The sequence below is a fragment of the Acomys minous genome (assembly GCF_964271855.1).
Source record: "Acomys minous genome assembly, chromosome: 4".
Lineage (NCBI taxonomy): Eukaryota > Metazoa > Chordata > Mammalia > Rodentia > Muridae > Acomys > Acomys minous.
In genome coordinates this window covers 91,082,114-91,106,099 of record NC_140486.1, presented here as the reverse complement: position 1 = coordinate 91,106,099, position 23,986 = coordinate 91,082,114, and the positions used below count along the sequence as shown (strand labels likewise).

General features: G+C 44.8%; 1 protein-coding gene and 1 long non-coding RNA gene across 2 annotated transcripts in view; one reads left to right on the top strand and one right to left on the bottom strand.

The window, feature by feature from the left end:
• LOC311596104 overlaps positions 1-23,986 on the bottom strand; it is a 27,737-nt gene extending 3,751 nt beyond the window's left edge. Inside the window, exon 1 of the long non-coding RNA XR_014778710.1 lies at positions 23,877-23,986. This is a non-coding gene — a long non-coding RNA (uncharacterized lncRNA). The remainder of the gene's footprint in view (positions 1-23,876) is intronic.
• Positions 23,270-23,986, top strand: part of KLF7 (KLF transcription factor 7) — a 92,504-nt gene continuing 91,787 nt past the window's right edge. Inside the window, exon 1 of the mRNA XM_084779307.1 lies at positions 23,270-23,344. The gene's annotated coding sequence lies outside the window, so the exon portion shown is untranslated. The remainder of the gene's footprint in view (positions 23,345-23,986) is intronic.

Genomic DNA, 23,986 nt, shown 5'->3' with positions numbered 1-23,986 from the left:
CCATTGCTGTGGCCAGTGGACCAGGGATGCCTACACATGGGGAACCCACTGGCATCTTTCCTGTGTGTGCTGAGACTGGTTTCCAGCCTGGAGTCCTGGGAGGGAAATCTCATTCCCACAGCAGCACAGGGCAGAACAGGCAGGAGGGAGGCAGCCTCTGCAGAGGTGTCAGGAAGACTGCTCCCTTCCCAGGCGCAGCCAGCATAAGAGTGCTGGGAGGAAGCAAGTCAGTGCTGCGAGCAGCAATCAGGGAATGCCTGCCAGCGAGAGCTAGCTTTCTCCTCAGACTCCTCAAAAGGATGTCTGGGAAATGCTCTGGCTGAGCCAGGTGGGTTAGCTCTGAGACCACCCAATGTACTGTAACGTTTAAAGGCATTTGCAGAACAGTGCCCCAATTTGAGAGCATGTCCTATAGACGAATCATGATTTCAATTGTGTGTTTCTTTTCACGTATGATCAGACCCCATTTTCTGTCTTCCACAAGAGTTAATTAATTCTAGCATAGGGAGGCTAAGGAATATTTCCCCCTGACTTCTGACCTCACTTTCTTTTTAATTCAATAATTTTTACATATTATGTACTTTAGAAGAGGCAAGTAATGTCCCGTGGGAACACAATGAAGGAGAAAATATACAATATAAAAACATATTGAGCCAGAAAGACACAAAGTACTATTTAAACCGGTATGGCATTATAATCCTCATTATTACCAGCAGTAAAAATTGAAGTAATAAGCTTATATTCAGAAAGAAAAAAGCGAGCAAAAATGTACCCATGATTTGCTTTTTAAAAGATGGATAGTAATACTTAACTGCTGGTTTTACATTGGTTACAAAGAAACAATTGTGAAGGTCTGCCTTTTGGAGTGTACAAAGAAGAAGCAGTGTTTTGCATTTAAGACACTAACACTGAAAATGAAGAGTGACTTAGAATTTTTATTCATTAATTTTCATACATTTCTAACAATAGCCTCCAGATATGTTAGAACTCATTTTTTACTGTCTAATTTGGGGGACATTTTCTGGTATAGATGATCATAAATCTTGAGAGGAATATTGCTCTTAGAGAGAGAGAGAGAGAGAGAGAGAGAGAGAGAGAGAGAGAGAGAGAGAGAGAGTGTAAATGGTGATTCCTAGTTGGGGGAGGGAGCCATGGTCACACCCTTATGTGCTCTCTCTTCCCAGCAGAGGTGCTCCTTACAGGCCTGGCAGCCCATGGTTGCCAGCAATTTATGGTGACTGGCTGTCCTACACAGAAAGGGTACACCATCAAATCTTGCTGCTAATGCAATCTTTTCTTCCTGGAATTTGTAATATTTTTCTAATATGGATAGGAAGTATTTTTTTTGAGAGTGCACAGTCATGTTAAAGTAAATACCCTAGAGAAATACTTTCAATTAAAATTCAGAGGGTTTAGAAATCCAGGCTAGAAAGGATTTCCCTGACCTACAAAACCTAATAAGATTTTTTTCCCTTTCCATTTTATCCCTTCTCATGCCTCCTAAGTGTGTGAGGCTGCCCTGCTTTCTTACCTGGTGGCCCCATTTAGATCTGCCCTCTAGACATCTCAGTCAGAAAATGGCTTTCAAGGATATTTCGAGAAAACTTTGACATACTGATCTACTCTCAAGCTCAATGATTGTGTGTGTGTGTGTGTGTGTGTGTGTGTGTGTGTGTGTGTGCGCGCGCGCGCGCGCGCGCATAAAAGAGAAAGAAACAACACACACACACACACACACAAATGCACATGCGCATGCACACAGTGTGTGTTATAAGTACATACATGTTCATGTGGAGTGTGCGTGTATAGGTAGGTGACCATGCTGGTGCATGTGTATATGGAGGCTGGAGGTTGGTGTTGGTTGCCTTATTTGATTGTTACTTAGTGTGAAGGCGTGCACACGTGGAGGTCAGAGGATAACTTCCACCATGTGGATTCCAGAGATGAAACTCAGGCCTTTGGGCTTCATAGGCAGCATGTTTAGCTCCTGAGCTGTCGCACTGGCCACTTCTTTCCACCTTATATTTGAGATACATCTCTCATTAAAACAGAGCTCATGGACTCTGGCTGGCTGGTTGGCTGATGAGCTCTGAGATGCTCCGCAAATGCTAGGGTTACAGATGTGTGCAGCTGTGCTCAGCCTTTGAGCAGTGCGTGGTGGGCACTCTCCTATTGAGCCATCTCTTTAGCACAACAACAACAGCAACAACAACAGCAACAACAACAACAACAACAAATCTTTCAGTCACGAAAAATCTGACTGGGACAGGATTAGAGGTACATGTTTGCAATATCAACAAACATGGAGGATCACCTAGATCCAGGACAGCCTGGGCTACATAGCGGCAACACTATCTGAAAAACAACCACACAAGCCAAACCAAACAGATCAACAAAACTTCCCTAAAGCCACAACACTAGAAGTTAACTAGGAGCGAGGTAAAATTTGTGATGACTGATTAAAGAAGTTGAGGTAAGAAAACAAGGGTGGGGCTGGAGAGACGGCTCGGTGGCTCAGTACGCTGCTCTTACAGAGGACCCGAATTGAGCTCCTAGGACCCATGCCAAGTGGCCCACAGCTCCCTGTGATGCTAGCTGTAGGGGATCCTCTGCCTTCTTCTGGCCTACACTCATGTGCACATACCCACGTGAAGACAGACAGACACATTCACAGAAATAAAAGGAAATACTAGAAAAGCAAGGATTGGAGACGCGCAGGGAGGTCAGAGAACGGATGGGATGAACGTGTGGTAGCATGTGACTATAGAGTTCGTCTCCTCTCTCTGTCCTCTCTCCGTAGCTGTGGCATTTCATCTATCACACAGATACTCAGACTGCAAATTTCTTGGTGAGTTTCTTTTTTTTTTCCAATTAATTATTTAATTAACTTTACATCCCAAGAGCACCCCCCTCCTTTCTTTCCTCCCAGCCCCCCTCCTCCTCCCCTATTCCTCAGAGAAGGGAAGCCCCCGGCTACCCACCCACCCCAGCTCATCAAGTCACATCAGGACTGAGTTCATCCTCTTCCCCTATGGTCTGGCAAGGCAGTCCCATCAGGGGGAAGTGATGGGAAAGCAGGCCACAGAGTCCATGGCTGAGAATCCCACTCCCCTCACTAGAGGACCCACAGGAAGCCTGGGCTGCCTGTGCAAAGGACCTAGGTGCAGTCCATGCGTGGTCCTTGCTGAGTCTCACAAACTCTAAGAACAGTGCCTCAAGCCTAGCTACTCGGTTATCGACAATTCTCACTCTGCTAAATGCCTGGGCTATTCTAACGGAAAGAAAACCTCTTTATCTGTAAATGTGTTCTCATTAGGAGTCTTGTTAAAAGTAAAGATAGTCCACCCAAATATGTTAAAATGCCCACGTGAGAGCCAAGAAGCAGGAGCTAAGCAAGAGGAATGCAAAGAGTGAACATGTTCATTAGAGTTGATCCTGGCTGCAAGGGGAGCGCGAAACAGGGCATTCCAAGAGACGCACAGGGTCAGACACTCAGGAGGCCTTCTGCCTGGGGGCCGACAGACCAGAGCCTGCACAGGGCACAGAGAGGCTTCCTCCATCATGTGAATGCCCTAACGCCCCTCCTGACCTTTCTTTCACTCCCAGTGTCCAAAGAAACAACCACTATTGCTGAAGTACTCTAAGAAGCTATTGTAGGGCCCAGCACGTGAGAGGGAACCGAGGTTTGTGGAAGACTATGAAGTTTACCTGCAGAGATGGATCTCATGTTTGGCCATCAGACTCCATGGAGCAACTTGTTAAATAAAGTTTCCACTGCTGAGGGTAACGAGTCATGACCTCATTCCTTCTCATACCAGTTTTAGTGAAGATGCTAAAAACAGCAAGTAGCATCCTTCTATTGGATTTCAGGGAACACACTGGGGGCTGAGAAACACATGGCAGAAGGTAAGCCAAGTGTCTAATGAGCCTCAAGAAACAGGACAAAGGAACTCAAAAAAATGCTATACAGTTTTTCTGTAGAGGAAGCACAAATTGGACTCCTAGGTGCAAAGATACGGAATTGTCCTTAGAAAAGATGGAGGGCTGGGCATGTGACCCCAGTGGCAGAGTGCTTAGTTAGCATGCCTGAAGCCCTGACTTCAACCCTAAATATCGAATATGCTAAGTGTGGTGGCCTGGGACTGTGATCTCACTATTGGGGACATGGAAGCAGGAGAAACAAATCACTCTATCCTACACCGTAAGCTCCAGGCCAGCCTGGACTACTACATGAGTCTCAGGAAAGAACAAGGAAAAGCCATGACAAAGGGTTAGGATTAGGGCAAAGGAGAGCTCAGGGGTTAGTGGTAGAGCCCAGATCATCTTACTGTTCCACCCCCTCAAAGTCATGTCACCCCAAGCAGTGTCTCAAGACCACCAAGCAACTGCTGCTGTGACCTGGGACCTCTGAGGGAGACTCACCCTCCTGCAAGTCCAGCCCCGCTCCTGCCTAAATAACCTTGAATTATAACTTAACTTCTTCCTAGTGCCTTCCTGTCTTGTGACTCCCGGCAGTGAGCTAGGTCACGTGGTCTAGGTTACACTATGTGGAGCTTATTCTCCATCACCATCCCCACAATCATCTGTATGTTCAAGACCCTCCCCCTTCCCTCCCCCCCCCCCCCGACACACTCCTATTGTTCTTTGTAACTGGGGCCCCTCTGCCTCTTCCCCTTCAAGGACCCCATCTTCAAATACCCCTTCGTGGGATACAGGCTGCTATCCATCTCCCACTTTTCAGGGCTTTGTTGTGCCTGCCTGTGGCTACAGTCCTTCCTCATAAAGCTCTTTGGAGGGGTTCAAAAAAAAAAAGAAAGGAAAAAAAGAAGTACCCTCAAAGGAGCTGGCCGGCAGGTGTAGTCAGGCTCCAGCACAGGTGTGTCCTTTAGGCATCATATTTAAAGGGCTTGCAAGGGTGTGGCGCCCTTCAGGCTGCCTTTAAACACATGATCCTCCTGGTGCATCCTCTTCAGCATCTGTCCCCCCCCCCCCTCAGGAGGTGCAACCAAGGCAGGTGACATAAGCTACTTTCAGCACTCAGTTCATTCGCCTGCCCTCTCAGTGGAAATCATGCATGGACATAACCTGGAAACAAACGTTTTATAGAAACACAATTTGTGCAATATTAGGAAAACGTTTGGCTAGAGTAATAGGAAATCTAGCTGCACTATCTTTCAGCACTCAGATTTATTAATTTTTTTCCTAGTGTAATGAGGCATCCATGCAATGGTTCTTTTCATTTGTTTGACCCTGGGTCCTCTTGTCCCCTCATAACCAAAATATGGCTGAGCAGCTCTAGCTAACTGAGGAAGACGTGGGGTGGCTCCTCCCATCTGCAAGGGAAACCGATGCCTCCCCAGAGCCTTAGACTCCACCAGTGTTATGTTTCAGCTGTCCCTCTGCCTCCTAAAAGACGTGTTGCACTCTTTGTCCACTATACCTCAGAGTGTGGATAACTTTGGAGCGAAGATCTTGGTAGCAACCAAAATAAAACTGGGGCCATCTGGGTGCACCCTAGTCGATATGACTGGTATCCTCATGAAAAGGAGAAATGTGGGGACAGAGATATGCATGCTGGGAGAATGGCCAGTAAACATGAAGCGGCCACCCATAAGCCAGTTTGAGATGGCATTGGGCCTTCTCTCACCCAGAGGGATGCAGTGTGACTAACACCTCCGTTCCAGCCTTCGGAGCGATGAAGTGACATGTTACTGTCATTTAAGCCACACCATTTTGGTACTTTTTGCAGCAGCTCTGGGAAACCAATGTATCACAGCAAATTTCCACTTCCATTTGATCGGCCAGAACTATGCTAGAGAAGTTGGGAGAATACAGGTTTGCACTTGAGAAATGGACACCGGGTGGTCAAACTGCCCTCCAGTGTGGAGAGGAAATTTGAAACAACACTTTTGAGCTCACGTTGCTCCCTGGGAAGCACACAGGGATACAGACAGTAGGGCTTTGCCGTGCCCACTATATAGATCACTACCTAACTCCTAACTTATTGGACAAATGGGAAAATGACTGTGTGCTCTTCGCATTTTAAGGCTAGCAGTATCAGGGACTATCCCGCGGACCAAATATAGCAGCAGACAGGAGTGTTGCTCTCGATGTGTGGTTGTTTGTTTACTCAGCTGAAAAGGCGTTATGAAGATCCTCAGATCCAATATGTAAGCTGGAACAAATGAGACTTCTTTTGGAAGTTACAGTAATAGAACAGGAACAGTAGCTCCTCAAAATCTAATTCCTCCCTGAAAGAAGGCATATTTTGTGAAATAGAGAGGATGCATTGGAAAATAAGGCCCTCCCCTCATGGTCAGGAGGAATGAACAGGTAAGGGCGTTGCTTTGGACCTTCATGATGTTGCCTGCATACACGTTCAGAAAGAGGGTGCCAACGAGTCCCAACTTGAAATGATGTTTCTCTTTTTATCATGTGTGTGTGTGTGTGTGTGTGTGTGTGTGTGTGCACACGCGTGTGCATGGGCAGCTCTGTGAGTGGCTTGACTGGGTGCTGGGACCAGAACGCCAGGCCTCCGAGGTGTGTGTGTGCGCGCGCGCGCATGTGCACGCATGTGTATAGCTTGCATGTGCTGTAGTGTATATGTGTCTCTGTGTGTGTGTATGTAAATGGTGTGTGTTCATATGAGTGTACAGAAGCCAGAGCTTGGCATCTTGCATCTTTCTTGATGGTGAAAGTTCTCCATTTTATTTGCTGTGGCAGGGTTTCTTGCCAAACCCAGGTCTTTGCAGCTTCAGCAAGCCCAGCTACACAGTTACCACAGGCAATCCCCTGTCTCCTCTTGGAGAACACTAGAATTACAAGAGTGTGCCACACGGTCCTAATTAGAGATAACGCTGTGATGAGATGCTGTGACCAAAAGAAACTCGAGGAGGAAAGGGTTTTTTGCTCATACTTCCATTTAAGAAAGGGTAGGAACTCAAGAAGGGCAGGAACCCGAAGGCAGGAGCTGATGCAGAGGCCATGGAGGAGAGCTGTTTACTGGCTTGCTCAGCTCACTTTCTTATAGAACACAGGGCCATCAGACCAGGGATGGTGCCACACACAATGGGCTGGGCCCTCCCCCATCAAGCATTTATTTAAAAAATACCCTAGCTGGGCAGTGGTGGCATAAGCCTTTAATCCAAACACAGGCAGAAGCAGGCAGATCTCTGTGACTCTGAGGCCAGCCTGATCTATAGAGTGAGTTCCAGGACAACCAAAGCTACACACAGGTCTTGAACACACACACACACACACACACACACACACACACACACACACACACACACACGATCTTGAGGGCTGACAAGATCTTTGCCTGAGTGTCTGGCAGGTTTCCTCAACAAACTCAGCTTCCAAAAGAACGTGAGAAAGTTGGTCAGAGAGAGAGACACCAGAGAGCAAATATAAACAAATGGTTTAGATTAGTCTGGACCTTAAAAACAGAGTGAGTTGTGTCATTTATAAATCATCAGCCGGGCGGTGGTGGTGCATGCCTTTAATCTCTGCCTTGGGATGCAGAGGCAAGCGGGTCTCTCTGAGTTCGAGGCCAGGCTGGTCCACAAAGTGAGTCTAGGACAGCCAAGTCTAGCACAGAGAAACCCTGTCTCAAAAAACAAACAAAAAGTTATCAAAGAATAATATGAGAGGGACTTAGGAGGCCGACTTAAGGTAGAGATCCTGTTTCCTGAACACTGTGGGAATTCTTTTCTATTTTATTTTATTAATTTATTCATATTACATCTCAATTGTTAGTCTATCCCTTGTATCCTCCCATTCCTCCCTCCCTCCCATTTTCCCCTACTCCCCTCCCCTATCTCTGTGACTGAGGGGGACCCCATCGTAGGGTATCAAGTCTCTTCTTGGTAACTTGCTATCCTTCCTCTGAGTGCCACCAGGCCTCCCCATCCAGGAGACATAGTCAGAAATGGGGCACCAGAGTTCGTGTGAAAGTCAGATCTCACTCTCCACTCAATGGTCGAGAATGTCCTGTCCATTGGCTAGGTCTGGGTAGGGGTTCGAAGTTTACTGCCTATATTTTCCTTGGCTGGTGCCATAGTTTGAGCAGGACTTCAGGACCCAGATCCACCCGTCATAATGTTCTTCTTGTAGGTTTCCAGGACCCTCTGGATCCTTCTATTTTCCCATTCTCCCATGCTTCTCTCACCTAAAGTCCCAATAGGATGTCCTCCCCTCTGACCCACTTTCCTGGTAAGTAAAGTTTTTCATGGGATGTATCCCTTGGACTAGTTTCTTGATATAAGTGAGTATATACCGTTTGTCTCTTTTTGCTTCTGGGTGAACTCACTCATTATGATAATTTCTAGTTCAATCCATTTGTCCACAAATTTCGGGAATTCCTTGTTTTTAATAGCTGAGTAGTATTCCATAGTGTAGATGTACCACAATTTCTTTATCCATTCTTCTACTGAGGGACACTTAGGCTGTTTCCATGTTCTGGCTATTATGGAAAAGGCAGCTATGAACATGGTTGAGCATATGGCCCTGTTGTGTGGTAGATCATTTTCTGGGTATATTCCAAGGAGTGGAATAGCTGGGTCTTGAGGAAGCCCTATTCCCATTTTTCTGAGAAAGCGCCAGATAGATTTCCAAAGTAGTTGTACTAGTTTGCATTCCCACCAGCAATGAAGGAGTGTTCCTCTTTCTCCACATCCTCGCCTGCATGTGGTGTCACTTGAGTTTTTGATCATAGCCATTCTGATGGGTGTAAGATGGAACCTCAGTGCCGTTTTGACTTGCATTCTGATTACTAATGAGGCCAAGCATTTCTTTAAGTGTTTCTCAGCCATTTGATATTCCTCTGTTAAGAATTGTCTGTTTAGTTCTGAGCCCTATTTCTCAATTGGGTTATTTGGCTTGGTGGTGTTTAATTTCTTGAGCTCCTTATATATTTTGGATATTAGACCTTTGTCAGATGAAGGGTTGGTGAAGATCTTTTCCCAGTCTGTAGGCTGTCGCTTTGTTTGTTGACAGTGTCTGCTGCCTTACAGAAGCTTCCAGCATCATGAGGTCCCATTTATTAATTGTTGACGTTAAGGCCTGGGCTGTTGGTGTTCTGTTCAGGAAGTTGTCTACTGTGCCTATGTGTTCCAGGCTTTTCCCACTATGGGAATTCTTACAGCAGTCTGCTTGGAGGCGCCTCAAAAATCTCCTAAGTTAAGATTATATTTTTATTTGGACATTTCTTAACAAAATTCTAGGCTTTACAGCTAAGCTTGTAGAGTGTATGGACTCAGAAAGGTAAGCCGTCCCCTCTAGGGACCAACATCTATGCTCTAAGCTGGAGTCAGGCAAAGCCGCATAATAGCACTGCCTAAGTGACACCCAGGTACAGGCAGGAGGGCCGGGGACACGGCATTCCCAAGCGACAAAGCCAGCAAAACTTGTCATGGTGCTGGTGCTGTGGCTTGGATGTGAATGTGTTTGAATATTTATTCCAGACTCCGTGGTACTATTTTAGAAGGTCATTAGACCTTTAAGAGGTGGAGTCTCTTTGGAGGAAGTGGCTCACTAGGGCTGGCCCCACTCTTGCTTCTTTTGCTATCAGGTCGCAGGTGAGGAGGTAGAGGTGGTGTAGGCTCCCACCACCACGGCAAGGCCTGCCACATTATACAGCCACTCTCCGCGTTGGACTCTATGACCTTAAGCTGTGAGACAAAAGGAACTGGGTTCCTCCCTTCTGTTGTTTTCCGGGAAATTAGTTCGCGGTGACAGTAAAAGCAACTGACACACATGGTGTCATTGTGGGAACGATGATGAGCCGCACCACGTGTGGTCCGTCAGCCTAATGCTTTGATAGGAAGTCAGCGTGGGCTCAACATAGGAAGGGTGTGTTGGAAGGCTTCAGGGTTCTAGCGTCATCTCGACACATCTCCCTCAGAGTTCCACTGGGGCAAGCACAGTGGTGCAACAAGGCAGCCGGGCTTTGGATCTAAGCTCACGTCCCCCTCCCACTCAGGAGCTGTGATGCCTACAGTTGCTCATTTCACCTTCCTGTGCCTTGCTGTTTCAAATAGCTGGGCAATGGGTTGACAGGTGGTGCTTTAAATATGTTATTCTGTGCCTACCACACCATGCAAGGCATAGAATGCTATAGGTAAAACCCGTACACAAGGTGGTGGCGCACGCCTTTAATCTCAGCACTCGGGAGGCAGAGGCAGGCAGATGGCTGTGAGTTCGAGGCCAGCCTGGTCTACAAAAGGAGTCCAGGCTAACCCAGAGAGACCCTGTCTTGAAAACAAAAAACAAACAAACAAACAAACAAAACAAACCTATACACAGGACCAAGTACATAGCAAGCCTTGTGTGTGTTGGCTACAATTATTAGGCCTATCCATTGTGTAGGCTTACGTGAAATGGAGTTAGGAAGGATACCAAATGTGACTATAAAGTTAAAAAACCTAAGAAGACTTTCGGCAGACAGGAAACATAAACAAAATATTAAAAAGTAACATTTAATGAGAACACAAAGAAAGTCCTATGGAGGCAAAATAACAAGAATGAAATTGTCTTGATATTGGCACATGCAAAAAATGGCTTACAGGTTTCTAGCTGATAACATACAATGTAAGTTAGCTTAAGGTATACTTGTGAGAAATTAGATGGAAATCACCTTAATAGAAATGCAGTGTCTACAATTGACCCTAAATTGGAGGAAATAGAGTTGGAATTCCACTTCATATTTTTTTGTAGCAGACATTGAAAAGTCACTACATCTAAAGGAACCAAATGGCTTCCATGCATACCTTTTTTTCCCCTATGATTTATTTATCTTTATTTTATGTGCCTGTGTTTTGCACCAAATGTGTGCAGGGCCCAAGGAGGCTAGAAAAGGGCATCATAACCCCCGCAACTGGAGGTTATGAGCTCCAAATGTGGGTGCTGGGAACTGAACCTAGGTTCTCTAAAAGACCAGAAAGCGCTCTCATCTGCTGAGCCTGATCTCCAGCCCCTAGATACATGTCTGAAAAGGAAATGTCTGGTGCAAGGAAGAGAAGACTCAGGGAAGATTTGATAGCTGTCACTGCGGTCTCTAGGGGTTGGTACAGTAAGGGAGAAGAATATATTGGGATGGTAGGAACCACGGAAGGCAGATCGGCGCCCAATGTGAGCATGTGAGATGCTGACATCACTAAGACGCTAACTCCAGTCAGCAGTTGTGACACTAAAAATCCTTTCTTTGTAAAGGACCCTGTACTGATGCTGTTTACTATTTCTCAGCTTAGCTACTTAACTTACCATGATGATGCTCTCAGCCTCCACCCCTTCCACCACACAAGGCCTGGGAGAACACCCAGGGACTTTCACATGCTAAATAAGTGGCCCAACACTGATTTCTGACTCTTAGTTGGTTCTGAGATGGAGTTGCTGTGTGGCCCACCCTAGCCTGGAGCTTGCTATTCACCTGTCTCAACACCCTGTGTACTGGAATTATAGGTGTGCACCATCATGCCTGGTGTAAGCCCAGAGTTTGGAAATTGCTGGAATTTCTCATCTTCTCACATTGTCAGCTGTGTTTACTACTTAAGTGTCCAGCCTCAGTCTTCTCGGAGTTATGTTGGTGGCAGACAACTATGCTGATGCTAAATTTCTCTCTGGTCTTCATTTCTCTGCAGGAGCTAGGCTTGGGGAGGTCATCCTGTTCTATCGGTGTTTTCATATTTGCTTATATTTTCTGTTTGTTCTCAGAGGGAGAGTCCATCCAACAGCCATCTGGTCTACCTTTGCTGGAGGCACATTGAGCCTGACTGGAGTTCCAGGCCACTCACTGCAGAAGGCATGCGGAATCTGACCAGCATTTAGATTTCCACTCAAGAATTTTTTATCTTGGCAGCTTAGCTATGATTTTGTCCATATCTGTTTCTCCTAGTATTTTGGTTGCTTTACAGAGAGAGGAACCCACCCTAATAACCATCTCAGCTGTGCTACTCTCCTTAGTTTTTCTTTAGATACGTCTTTGAGTAACGTGTCAGTTCCCAAAGGGGGAAGAATCACATTCACTGTAGCCAATCCTCAACCTAGTGCTTGACAGAACAGGCTGTCAGTAGCTTCTGAGCAACTGAAATTATATAGCTCTGAATGAGTGAACCTGGGTAGTGGCCTTACCAGAAGCGGAAAAACCTGTAGCTCAGTTTTCTTCTCCCAGTTTAAAAACCAAATGACTAAATTCACAGAGGTGAGATTTTTGTGTCCCAGGGGCATTGATTCACAAAGCAAATTTACAAGGAACTAATTTATAAGGAAAACACATCACAGTGTGATCAGTATTTAATGGGAGACCTAGCTAGAATGGTAATAGGCACCCACTGCATGTCTTTTTTGTTATCCCTTCATATGTTACTTTTGTCTTCTATTTAAATGTGAATAGGCTTTTGTATTAAAGATCTTATTTTTTTTCATTGCATTTATTCATATGATTCTCTGGGAGTAGAAGAAATAATAGGCCAGTATGAAAATAAATAAAAATTGAGACCATGTGTTTATCCCACATGTTACCAAGGGCAATCTGGTATAAGTCAATCCGCTCTGAAAATGAAATCACAGACCAGGGGTTGCCATGGTGAGGACAAATCACAAAGGGGAAATTCAAGGTTGCAAATACTCACTATAGAACTCTGAAGGAGATCTCTTTCAAAACCAGGTGATCTTTAAAGGTCTTTTAGTATCAAGATGTCTTGACCCCCTGACAACGTGGAAGAAGCTCGTGGTTAACAAATTCTTCTTCACCAGCATTGCTGCTGGTTCACAGAAAGGCTGGTTATCACATGATGTTTTGTAATGTGAGGATATTACAATTACATAGTTTTTCTTTTAAAATGTAACAAACATGAGAGGGAGGATTTGCTGATACACTTCTGTTATGATTTAGCTTCCTACAAGGGCTCGCAGGCTAAAGACTTGGTCCCCAGCCTGTGGAGCTGTTAAGATATGGTGGGACCTTTAGGAAGTAGGGCCCCATTCAGAAGATGACGTCACAGGAGAGGTGGGCCCTCAGTGACATATTAGTACTGGAGACCCTTGTTGTCTCTTTCTCTCTTTGTCCCAGCTGCCAAGAGGTGGCTAGCCCTCCTCCTCCTCCCCCTCCTCCTCCTCCCCCTCTTCTTCCTCCCCCTCTTCATGTTCCTCTTCCTCCCTCTTGTCCTCCTCTCCCTCCTCCTCTCCCTCCTCCTCTCCCTCCTCCTCTCATCCTCCTCATCCTCCTCACGTTTCCAGCATGATGCACTATGCTGCCACAATCCAAAGAGATGAGGTCAAGCAACCGTGGACCAAAATCTCTAAACCATGAGCCAAAACAAACCCTTCTTCCATTTAATTGTTTTTTTTTTCCTCAGTAGTTTGCCACAATGAAGGGAAGCTGACATAACTGGAGAAAACCTAATAGAAAAAAAAAATCTAGAGAGTTTCAGTGTGGTAGTGCATGACAGTAATCCCAGCACTCAGGAGACTGAGACAGGAGGATCACAAGTCTGAGGTCAGCCTGTGCTATATTATGAGATTCAGACCAGCCTGAACCATAAAATGAGAGCCTGCCTTTAAAAATCCAAGACAACAGCATACATACTGAATACTATACATCAAACATAGCATACATAGTATTCATATACACAGATAAATTCAGTTACTGAATATTAAAATTCTCCAATGCTCAAGGCCCTTATATAAAGTGGTAGTATTTGCATATAACCTCCACTATCCTCCTGTGTACTTTAAATCATCTCTTGCTTATTCATAATACTTTATGTGATGTAAATGCTGTGTAAATACTTGTCACTCTGTATTGCTTAGAGAAGGACTAAAGAAAAACATTGATGCATACTGAGGACACACTTCTTTGGGTGTATGAGGGCATTTCTGCCCCATGGTTGACTGAATCTGGAGTTGCAGAATCCATATAAAATATCAACAGCACACAGCTTTTCCTGGAAATCAAAGAATTTTTACTTTCTTGAAGTCCGTTTGACATCATTTGTAGTAGCATTTCCTCTGATTTATCCAACTCAACAAAAGCTGGTGCAATGTCCAAACACTCCTGGAGAAGGAGAAATAATATTTAAAACTTTGACTTAACATTTCTTATAGAAGAAGTTAATGAATTATTTTTATTCTTTACATGCATAGTGAGTAACTACACACATGTATATATGTATATTCACATGTATGTGCAGGTGCCCAGGCATACATATATTTAGGAGTCTGTGTACAGGGAGAGATCAGAGGCTGACATTGTGTGTCTTTCTGGACTTCTCTATACTGTATATAATGTGACAGGGACTCTCACTGGAACCCAAAGCTCACTGGGTCAGCCAGTGTAGTTAGCCAGCTTGCCACAGTGATGCTCTACCTCTGCCTCCTGAGCCCTGGAATTACAGGCAGGCTGCAGTGCCCACTTGGTGTTTATGCGGATGATGTGGATCTGAACTCCCATCCTCAAGGTTGTGGACTAAGCATTTTACTCACTGAGCCGTCTCTCCAGCCCTAGCTTGACCAAATTATTTAAAAACAGATGTATGTGTTTCTACTTTCCTTGTAAATTCTAGTAGGTGGTTCGAAATTCTCTGTAGGATGGTCAGATAATTCTCAAAAGAAATTCGTCTTCTCAAATGGGTTGTGATGCAAGGAGTGTGCAGAAAGAACAACGGGACGCAGGAACTGATCTAAAGCCAAGTTGTGAGAACTGGAACTTCAGACAAACCCAGCAGGCGTTAGTTAACCTGTGCCTTAGGGAGATGGGGTGGAATCATGGGGTGGAATCACGGGGCGGGGCGGGGTGTGGGGGCGGGGTGTGGGGGGCGGGGTGTGGGGGCGGGGCGCGGGTTGGATGCAGAGAGGAGTCTTTCTGGGTTGCTCTGTGTTTGAGTCTTTGTGAAATGTGACTGCTTTGGCTTCCTAAGTGAAGGCATCCCAACTTGGGTGCGATAGGAGCAGAGGGCATCTGTCAAAAAGCCAAAGTGAAATGACCCCCGGGGTAAAACATGGCCACCTTTACTTGAAAGCAGTCCTTAACCATTATAAACACCGAGGGGAGGAGAGTGGTTTGAGAACTGTGAACAGTCTCATACGGGCTGCTGGAGAGAGGGTCCTTAGTGTCTGCCAGGCTACCCTTGAGAAGAACAGTAACCATCATTAAAAACGGTGACTCCCTGAACCATTCAAATAAGCATCCTTGGTAAAGAAAACTCAGTAAAATTCAAATGAGCCACCAGTCAGCAAAAAACAGCTGCTGACATTATTAATCTTCCAAATTACACGGATCCATCATATACATAAAAACTCATCATCAGGCACTTGTGGAATAGGTATCCTTCACCTAAGAAATGGTCATTGTCAGCAAAGTTTGCAGCACAGAGACTTTCTATCAAATCAATCTTATTTTCCCATTGATTTCCATTACAAAATCTGAGGTACATTCTGCTGTTAACTACCATTAATGGCCTACGAAACCCTTCGGAAATGGCACGTTTAAAAGAAAAATGATAGTATTCCAATAAAAGTGACATTGATATTTAATATATTAATAATAACCTTGTGTTGCATTCAACATGTCACAACAAAATATGTTCAGGGCAAAATATAAAACTGCCTCACATTCACAATGGGAAATAATCCCTAAAACACGGGAGCTTAATTTATCACTACCTTTATAACTGTCTCGGCATTTCTATCCTTCTATAGCAAAAGTCGCTTTTTATCATTTAGAAAAATCTTTTTCTCATTTCCTGCTGGTTTCTTTCTTTAAATCTTTGTTCAGAAACCCCTTAATGGCTTCTGATACAGTCGCTAGATGACGAAAATCCGCCTCCCAGAGGCTTAACCCTCTGCCTGCAGGGATCTCCCCATTAGTAAGCTAACGAGTGGCGCCTGGAAGAAATGTTACAGAAGCAAGCACTGGATAAAACATTGGCTCGATGGTGGTTCTCAACCTGTGGGTCGCATGTCAGATATCCTGCATGTCAGATATGTATGTTATGATTTATTACAGTAGCAAAGCTACAGTTATGAAGTAGCAGTGGAATAGTTTTGTGGTTGGAGGTCACCACAACATGAGGAACTGCGTTAAAGGGTCACAGCATCAGGAAGGTTGAGAAACCACGGTTGTGCATGCTTCTAGTGTCTTGTCTAATTCCCAAGACAGTATTTGTCTAACGCTAGTGAGATGTCTGTGTTTGCCACACTATTTTCCACCTGTGCCCTTCACACAATATGCTAAGTTAGACTGAGTGATAGACTGAATAGATGTTGAATGACTGATTGACTTTCAACGACTTTGTTCGTTCTTCATTAGTGCTTCTAAGGGCGACTACTTCCAACTAGACAAGTGACAAATAATAATGATTTCTATAGGAATCACATCATAATGGTGGTCCTAAACATCTAAACAACATAAGGTCTGGGCTGGACATTCTTACCAATGGGCTTTTGTTGAATTCTTGGGTTCCTTCCTTTTTCATCGTGGTAGATGAAACAATAGATCTCTCAAGTTAGAGGGAGAAACAATTTGTCCCCCTGGCCCACCCACACTACCAGCAAAGTACCTTTTCATCCTTTTACCCAGAAAATGCAAGATTCAACACTCAGGGTTGCCTTTACCATTTTAAGTTAAAATAAATGTTTACTAAACTCTTAAAGAATTCTGAAACATTAAAAAGAGAAAGATTGGAGGTACCACTTAAAGCAGTATCAGTAGGCTATTTGAATAGCTTCTTGGTTAATTCAACCAAGACATATATATAATGATCAGAGTTCCCGGTGTGTCAAGTGTTTCAAAACTGAACCCACATAGAGAGTTGAGGTCCATGCTAACAAAACTCATAAGGAATAGCCACAGAATTAAAACATTTTTTGTATTGACAACAGCAATCACTATGGTCGAAGCGGCCACACTCCTTAAGGAGGCAGATCTCTTTTCTATAGATAGAGCTGTAAGTGGGGTGCTGAAGTATAATAAAAGATGAGCATAGAATCAAAGCCAAGAGAGATGTTTACTTTCTAGAAATATTATTCTACATATGCGCAATGGTTTGATTGAGAAATATGCAGGGGGCCTCGCTGGAGGAAGTATGCCCCTGGGGCTGGGCTCCGAGAGCTCAGGGCCTCATTCTGCTTCCAGTTAGTTCACTCTGCCTTGTGCTTACAGGTCACAATGTGAGCGCCCAGCGTTCTGCTCCTGCCACCATGCTGTCCCTGCCACCAACTCTCTGGAACTGTAAGCCAACAGTAAACTCTTCTGTAAGTTTTCTCGGTCATGGTGGTTTTTTGTTGTTGTTGTTGTTTTTTTTTTTTTTTTTTTGTTGCCACAGAAACAGAAAGGTAAGTAATACAACACTAGAGGACAGATAAAGCTGACTTTATTATTTTTTCTTGGCTCTGAATCCGAGGGACAGCAGCTCTCCTCTTCTCTCTCATCCCTCTTTCAGTCTTCCAATTTAAACCTGTCTTCTCAGTTTTCAATCCACCTCTACTTCCTGTTAGCTATTAAGAAGGAAGCTTTGAATGAGCGACCAACTTACAAATGGTATTACCACCAATGAATACTTGCTGTGCGTGGATCTATCATAATGAAACTCATTAACATGGGTAATTAATATGCATTAGTAGTTGTAATAACTTAAAAAATACTTTGAAGTATTCATGGCTCCCTTCTTTTTACATTCTTGTTAAAATAAAAGGTGGAAATTAGGGAGCATTTCATGGTTGCATCTTTTTTTTTTTCTTTTTCTTTTTCATGGTTGCATCTTAACACTCCCCTTCCCCAGGAGGACAAAGGCAAATATAATGCAAATGCATTCAACTCCATTTGTAAAATGGAACTGCAGATCTTGCAAGAGGCGTGAGGGTTCGTAATGCCAATGAAAGTGAGGTCAGAAAAGCCACCGTTAACTGAGGACTGCAGAGTTAAGCTGAAAACAAAGGGAAAAAAAAATCAACAGGCAAGGTGACTATATTGTTGCGTCAGGGAAGAATACTTTGCTTATGAAGAACCTGAGATCTTGGAAGTAACGTATGATGCAGTCTCATTTTTACAAAAGGACCCCCTCTTAAATTAGGCTGTGAAAGTCTAATATTACACAAGGTGACTTAGGAGTTGAGTGGCTCTCTCCTCCCGGTGTAAGGTTCATGCCCTATATACCAACAGGAAAAGATGGCCTAGAATAGACAGGACGTCACATCCAGTGAATTAAGCAAGGGCACTGTGAGACGAGGCCCTTCAGAAATGAGGACCCAAGGAAAGTGCATTTCTGTGCTTAGCTTTGGTGGAGGATGGGCAGTTGTGCAGAAGCACGACTGGACAGAGGGCATCTGACTTGTGATAACCTGGAGAAATAAGCAAGGCCTGCTGCCCAAAGGCTTCTGCCGGGGTCGAGCAGGGTGCTCACTCCGTAGACCCTGTGTGGGAAGTCACAGGGTGACATTCTCCGAGCTATGGCTCACTTTGGAGGGAAAGAATCCAATTTATGCCACAACTTCAGAAGAGTATAAGGAGGGGTTGGGGTTACCCCGAAAAGATCTTGCTCCATTTTCAACCTCAAACTACTCGGCACAACACGTACTGTTGGGGTCTGTGTCCAGACTCCAGAAGGTGCGTCACATCTCATACACAAAATCCAATCAGTGAAGTTGTGATGTCACTAATTTATTCCATAATTAGCAGAGAGCTGTACAGAAACACAACCCCTCCCCCAGGACTGTATAGAATAGGTGTCTTAAAACTAAGACTTTAATTTTTTTTTTCCTTTTTGAGAATTTCACATATAAGTACAATATGTTTTGATGAAATCCATCTCTGTTTCTCTCTCCCACAATTTCTCTCCCATCTCCCCATCACCCTTCCTTCCCTCATTTCATCTACTCTGGCTTTTAAAACCCACGGAGTCCACTTACTGCTTACCTGCATTTATCATTGAGTTTTACTTTCCAATAAAATTCCAAACAAAGCTTTAATTAAAAAAAATATTGCTCTAAAATTCAGTCCTGGTCTGAAGTAGATTTCCCTTGAGGAAGCTCTTCCACTCCTAAGCACAGCAGGATAACACGCTCACGTATAAATGAAGCTGAGCATGCCTGGTGGTGATGCATGCATTAGTTCCGTCTGTGAGTGACCTGTCTTGCATCTGCTACGTTCGTGCCCCCATGGCTCGATGCTCAGAAGCAACATAAGGAAAGTAAGGCTTATTTGGGCTTATGATTTTGGGAGGACTGAGGCCCATCACTGCAGGGAGAGCATGGGGAGGGCTTTGCTGGTGACAGCAGGATCATGAAAAGAGTGGTCACATCTAGTGGGCCAGGAAGCAAAGAGAGAAGACCCAGAGACAAACGGGTACATCTTTAGAGACCCTACCACTTGTTATCTACTTTAGATAGCCAGGATCAGCACCACTAGCTAGGAATCAAAAACTCAAACCATGAGTAAGTGTGGGGGGGGGACATTCAGATTCAAATGGTGTCATATCTACATAGTCAATTAAAATGTTTTAAAGAGTTATGTGTACGAATGTTTTGCCCACACGTATGTATGTATGTATGTATGTATGTATGTATGTATGAATGTATACCACTTCTGTGCCTGGTGCCTGCAGAGGTCAGAAGAAAGCATGAGCTCTCCTGGAATTGGACTTATGAATGGTTCTGAGCCACCATGTGGATGCTGGAAATCAAATCTGGGTCCTCGGCAAGAGCAGTAAGCATTCTTAACCACTGAGCCATCTCTCCAGCCTCATACATTAAATTTTTATTATTTATCAAAATATTCTCATTTCTGAATTAATGGGGTTAGCACTATTTATTTTTGGGTAGTCCCTATAGTATCATTTCCAAAGCATTTTATTTATTAATTTATTTAAGACAGAGTACCACTTTGCAGCCCTGGCTGGCTGGAATACACATTTGGCTACCTTTACTTCCCAAACATTGAAATTAAAGGCATGCATCACCATTCTCAGCCATTATCATTGGGAATATTATCCTCAGTGTTTCCTAAGACAATGTTTATGTAGGAGACAGATTATGTCATCAACTTGGAGAGATACCTATATTTGATTTTGCTTCTGGTACTCGATAGACATGGAGCAGTGAGCAAAACATACACATTCTCTGAGCTGCAGTATCTTCATCCATTACAACAGACCAACACTGCATAGTAGTAAAGACCTGATGTGAAAAATTGTCAAATGTCAGATACTGCAAAGACACTAGATACATAAGTCAAAAAGGCGCAGGTTGTTTTTGTTCCGTTACAGTCTTAATTTGTTGACATTTTGTATACTAGCATACTTTATACCTGCTTTTGCAATATAAAACTATGATTGTAGGCTATTAAAAAAAATACCTAACAAAACTCCCAGTACGTGAGAAGTGGAGTCCAAGAGAGTCCCAACACAATATAGGTTATTTCTGTTGGCCTTGGCGACTTCCTAGGGGTTGAAGGTAGGCCCCAATTGCTGAAAACGTGCACCTCAGAGGTTGGACCTATAAGATTCAAGTTAGACCTGATCTGAAAGACTCCTCCCTAAGCATTAGTTTTCATAGCACCAGAAGGCACTATGCAAGCTTCCAAGGGATGGAATTAACCCTATCCAGCTGGGATGCCTGTGAACCACAGCGGTCAACATGGCATGCTAACCCTAGTGGCACTCATCTTGGGGGTAACCAAGAGCTCTCTAATTGGACTTGAGGCCTCTCAACAGGAGGGAAATCATGACTGGTAACAGAAACCTCACCAACTCCCCAGGGCTAGTGCGTTCATGGGCCAACTTCTCTTCACACCACAGACAAGTGTAGCTTTCACCCCTCATGAATGGAATGTCTCTTTGCAATAGACAGACACTGTCACGGAAAACCACAACTTGTCAAAATTCAGAGAATAAGTAATCTTGGGATGCCCCGCCTCAGTGGCTATACCTCCAACAAAACTCCCACATCTAAGACCCAGGGAACATCAAAGAAGAAGCAGAAAGATGCTAAGAGGCAGAGGACCAGGAAACCTGCTCTGAGGTTGTGTCTCCTAGAAAGGACTGGGAGCATCACCCAAGATACCTCAAGACTCGAACAAGCACAACACCAGTGGACATGATAACAGGGAAGGGGGAAATCTAAGAGGGCCCAACCCCTCAACAAAGAATGCAGGCAATGAAAGAGAGCAGAGAAACAGTCTTCTCTAGGGATGAACTCCCTATTGGCTAGCCAATACCAATGGTCAGCCCTAAAGCCATACACACACAAGCAGCACTAAATGGGCTGAGCAGGTTATATTTATATATTAAGGCATGTATATGTATGTATGCATAAATATACATATATGTATGTTACAACACACACACACACACACAAACACACACACACAAATACCAAAGAAAAAAAGGCCATGAATTTGAGAGGGAGGGGGAGGAGACATGATAGGAATTGGAGGGAGGAAAGGGAAGAAAGTAAATTTAATTTTAAAAAAAATTTTAAATTAAAAATATCTAATATGATGAGTGTTGGAAACATACATTTTGGAGTACTTTGTTGATACATCTCTTAGAATGAATTCTTAAATGTCCTATAGCACTTTGAAAAAGAGCTCAAAATGTAATTTGAAGATTTACTTTGTAAAACTTTGTTGAGCTTTTTTTTTTTTTTAAAGTTGGGTGTCTGAAAGTTATATGGGGGAAAGCTGCAATGGCAGTCCTCCAAGCCACTGGAGCAATTTTTATAAACACATCTTAACTTAAAACCAAGAAATTGAATGTTTTGTCATGCAGAGCCTCACTTATTTACTAAGCCTGGAGATCTTCTATTAAGTTGGAATAATGAGACTCCCTATGTTGGGGTTGTCCTGAAGGTTAAAGAAGATATGGCACATACAAACTTCTATGTACATAGAACATAATTTAAGTGTGATAACTATTTTCAAAAGCTTCAAACTCAAAAATTAAGACGGTAGTAAGCAGGGTGTTGTGGTCCATGCCTTTAATCCTAGCACTCAGGAGGCAGAGGCAGGCGGATTTCTGAATTTGAGGCCAGCCTATTTTGCGAAGTTGAATTCCAGGACAGATGTGGGCTACACAGAGAAACATTGTCTCAAAACCAACCAACCAAAAAAAAAAAAAAAAAACAAAAACAAAAACAGCATAGTACAACATGCAAAACTTAAATTCTCTAGGTGATGTTTGCCTCCTGTGTCCAAGTTTGTTTGCTTGTTTTCCTTCTTCTTTTATTACATATGAGTACACCTGCATTAGGACCTATTAATTATAGGTCTCTGTTCTGGCTCTACAACCAGATTGTGTCCTGGGAAGAGCTGAGAGGCTGAGACACTGTAACAAACTAATGCAAGGGCTTGCTGCCTTGCTTTCTTCTTCAAGACCCTGGCCTGCTCCTTAAGGAGCCTATTAGTTTAAATACTATTTAATTTCTTTGCTTAATGACTGGGGACAGCGGGAGCTAACATTTAGTACCTCTAATAGTGATATATTATGCTAGGTGAATTGCCAACAGTATTTTGTCCCTTCCAACAAGTAAGGCAAAGGTTTGCCTTCTGGTTCCTGTGACGGAGAGGTGTCAAATACAATGAATTTTGTTGCTTTGACCACAAGAATTTCAAGCACTAAAGGGTGAATTAACAGGCTTCGCTCCAATCTTAGTATTTGTTTAATTTCCTCTGGAGAATGGGGAACTTTTGTTTTACAGAACAAATTCAATATTCTTATCAACTGGACTGGAATGGTATGGAGTCGATGAAACTACATTTCTTCCACTGAAGGTTCAAGGAAGTTTCTTGTCTCTAAGTACCGAATTCTGCAGTCATTCCGAAAGCCGTCCAGCTTTCGGCGTATTTTGGAGAAGCCTGTACCACGCTAGCCATTTAAGGTCAAACAAACAATTGGGCAACTCTGAACCACGTGCACTGCGCACGTTTCCATCTCCCGAGCTTGCAGAATCTCGACATCTTTAAGAGCCATCCCAGCTCTTGCACATTCCTTCAGGAAGCTACTGGATAAACCTCTTGAAAGGATCCGCTAGTTAGAGGCCAACTCCAGCCGGCACCCTAACTCTCTCACCTTCTCCAAATTCTCTTTCACGCACACTCAAGGATGCTAGACATCAGACTCCCGGCCAGGTCTCTGGCTCGATCTGAGGAACTAGAAGGCGGAAAGCGATCGGCGGCGCGCACTAACGCGCGCGGACCGGGGCGGGGACAGCGTGCGGCGTCGGGGGCGGGCGCAAGCCGGCTCTCAGTGCAGCTCGCCTTTGTTCTCTGCCATTGTGAGACACTTCCTCCTCTGGCACTTCATCTCTGCACCCTGTGGGGAATTCGGACGGGGCTTTTGGGCTATAGTTTGGGGTATGTGACGCTGTCCTGAGCCTGACCTTTCCCTCGCTGCCCTCCTTCCCCATGCTTGGCAGGAAGGCCGAGTGCAAAGAGCCACTTGCCCCCGACGGCTGCGCCGCCGCTCTACCCGCTGCTCCCGCAGGAGGCATCCCAACCCAGCACCGGGGACCGCACCTCCCGATCGGTCACCGCGGCCACCCGTTCCCGCGGATCCGAACGGGGTCTGAGCGCCGGCGGCTCGGGCGAGCCCCGCAGCAAGGGTCGGAGGCCAGCGCGCAGCCCAAGCCCGGCCGCCCCAGCGTCCCGGGAACCCGTAGAAGTGTCGCAGCGACCCTCCCTGGAGCTCCAGCTCCCCGACCGCCCGGCGGCCGCCTCGGCCCCCTTATATAGCCCTCTAAAAATAGCTTGCCTCGCACCGCCTTGTAAGGCAGCAGGGAGATCCTCAGCGCGCCAATAGGCGGGCGCCGTCGGGGCCAGGCCCCGCCCCAGGGTCCGCTCCGAGTGCCGCATTGGTCCTCAGTGACTTCATGAGCCCCCTGTTTACCTTACATGGTCACACGCGGCCTAATGGACGCCCTCCTCCGAGATCCCACGGCTGCGCGCTTAGCCTGGCGGAGGGAGGGAGTTTGGGGAGGGGGAAGAGCAGGAGGAGGA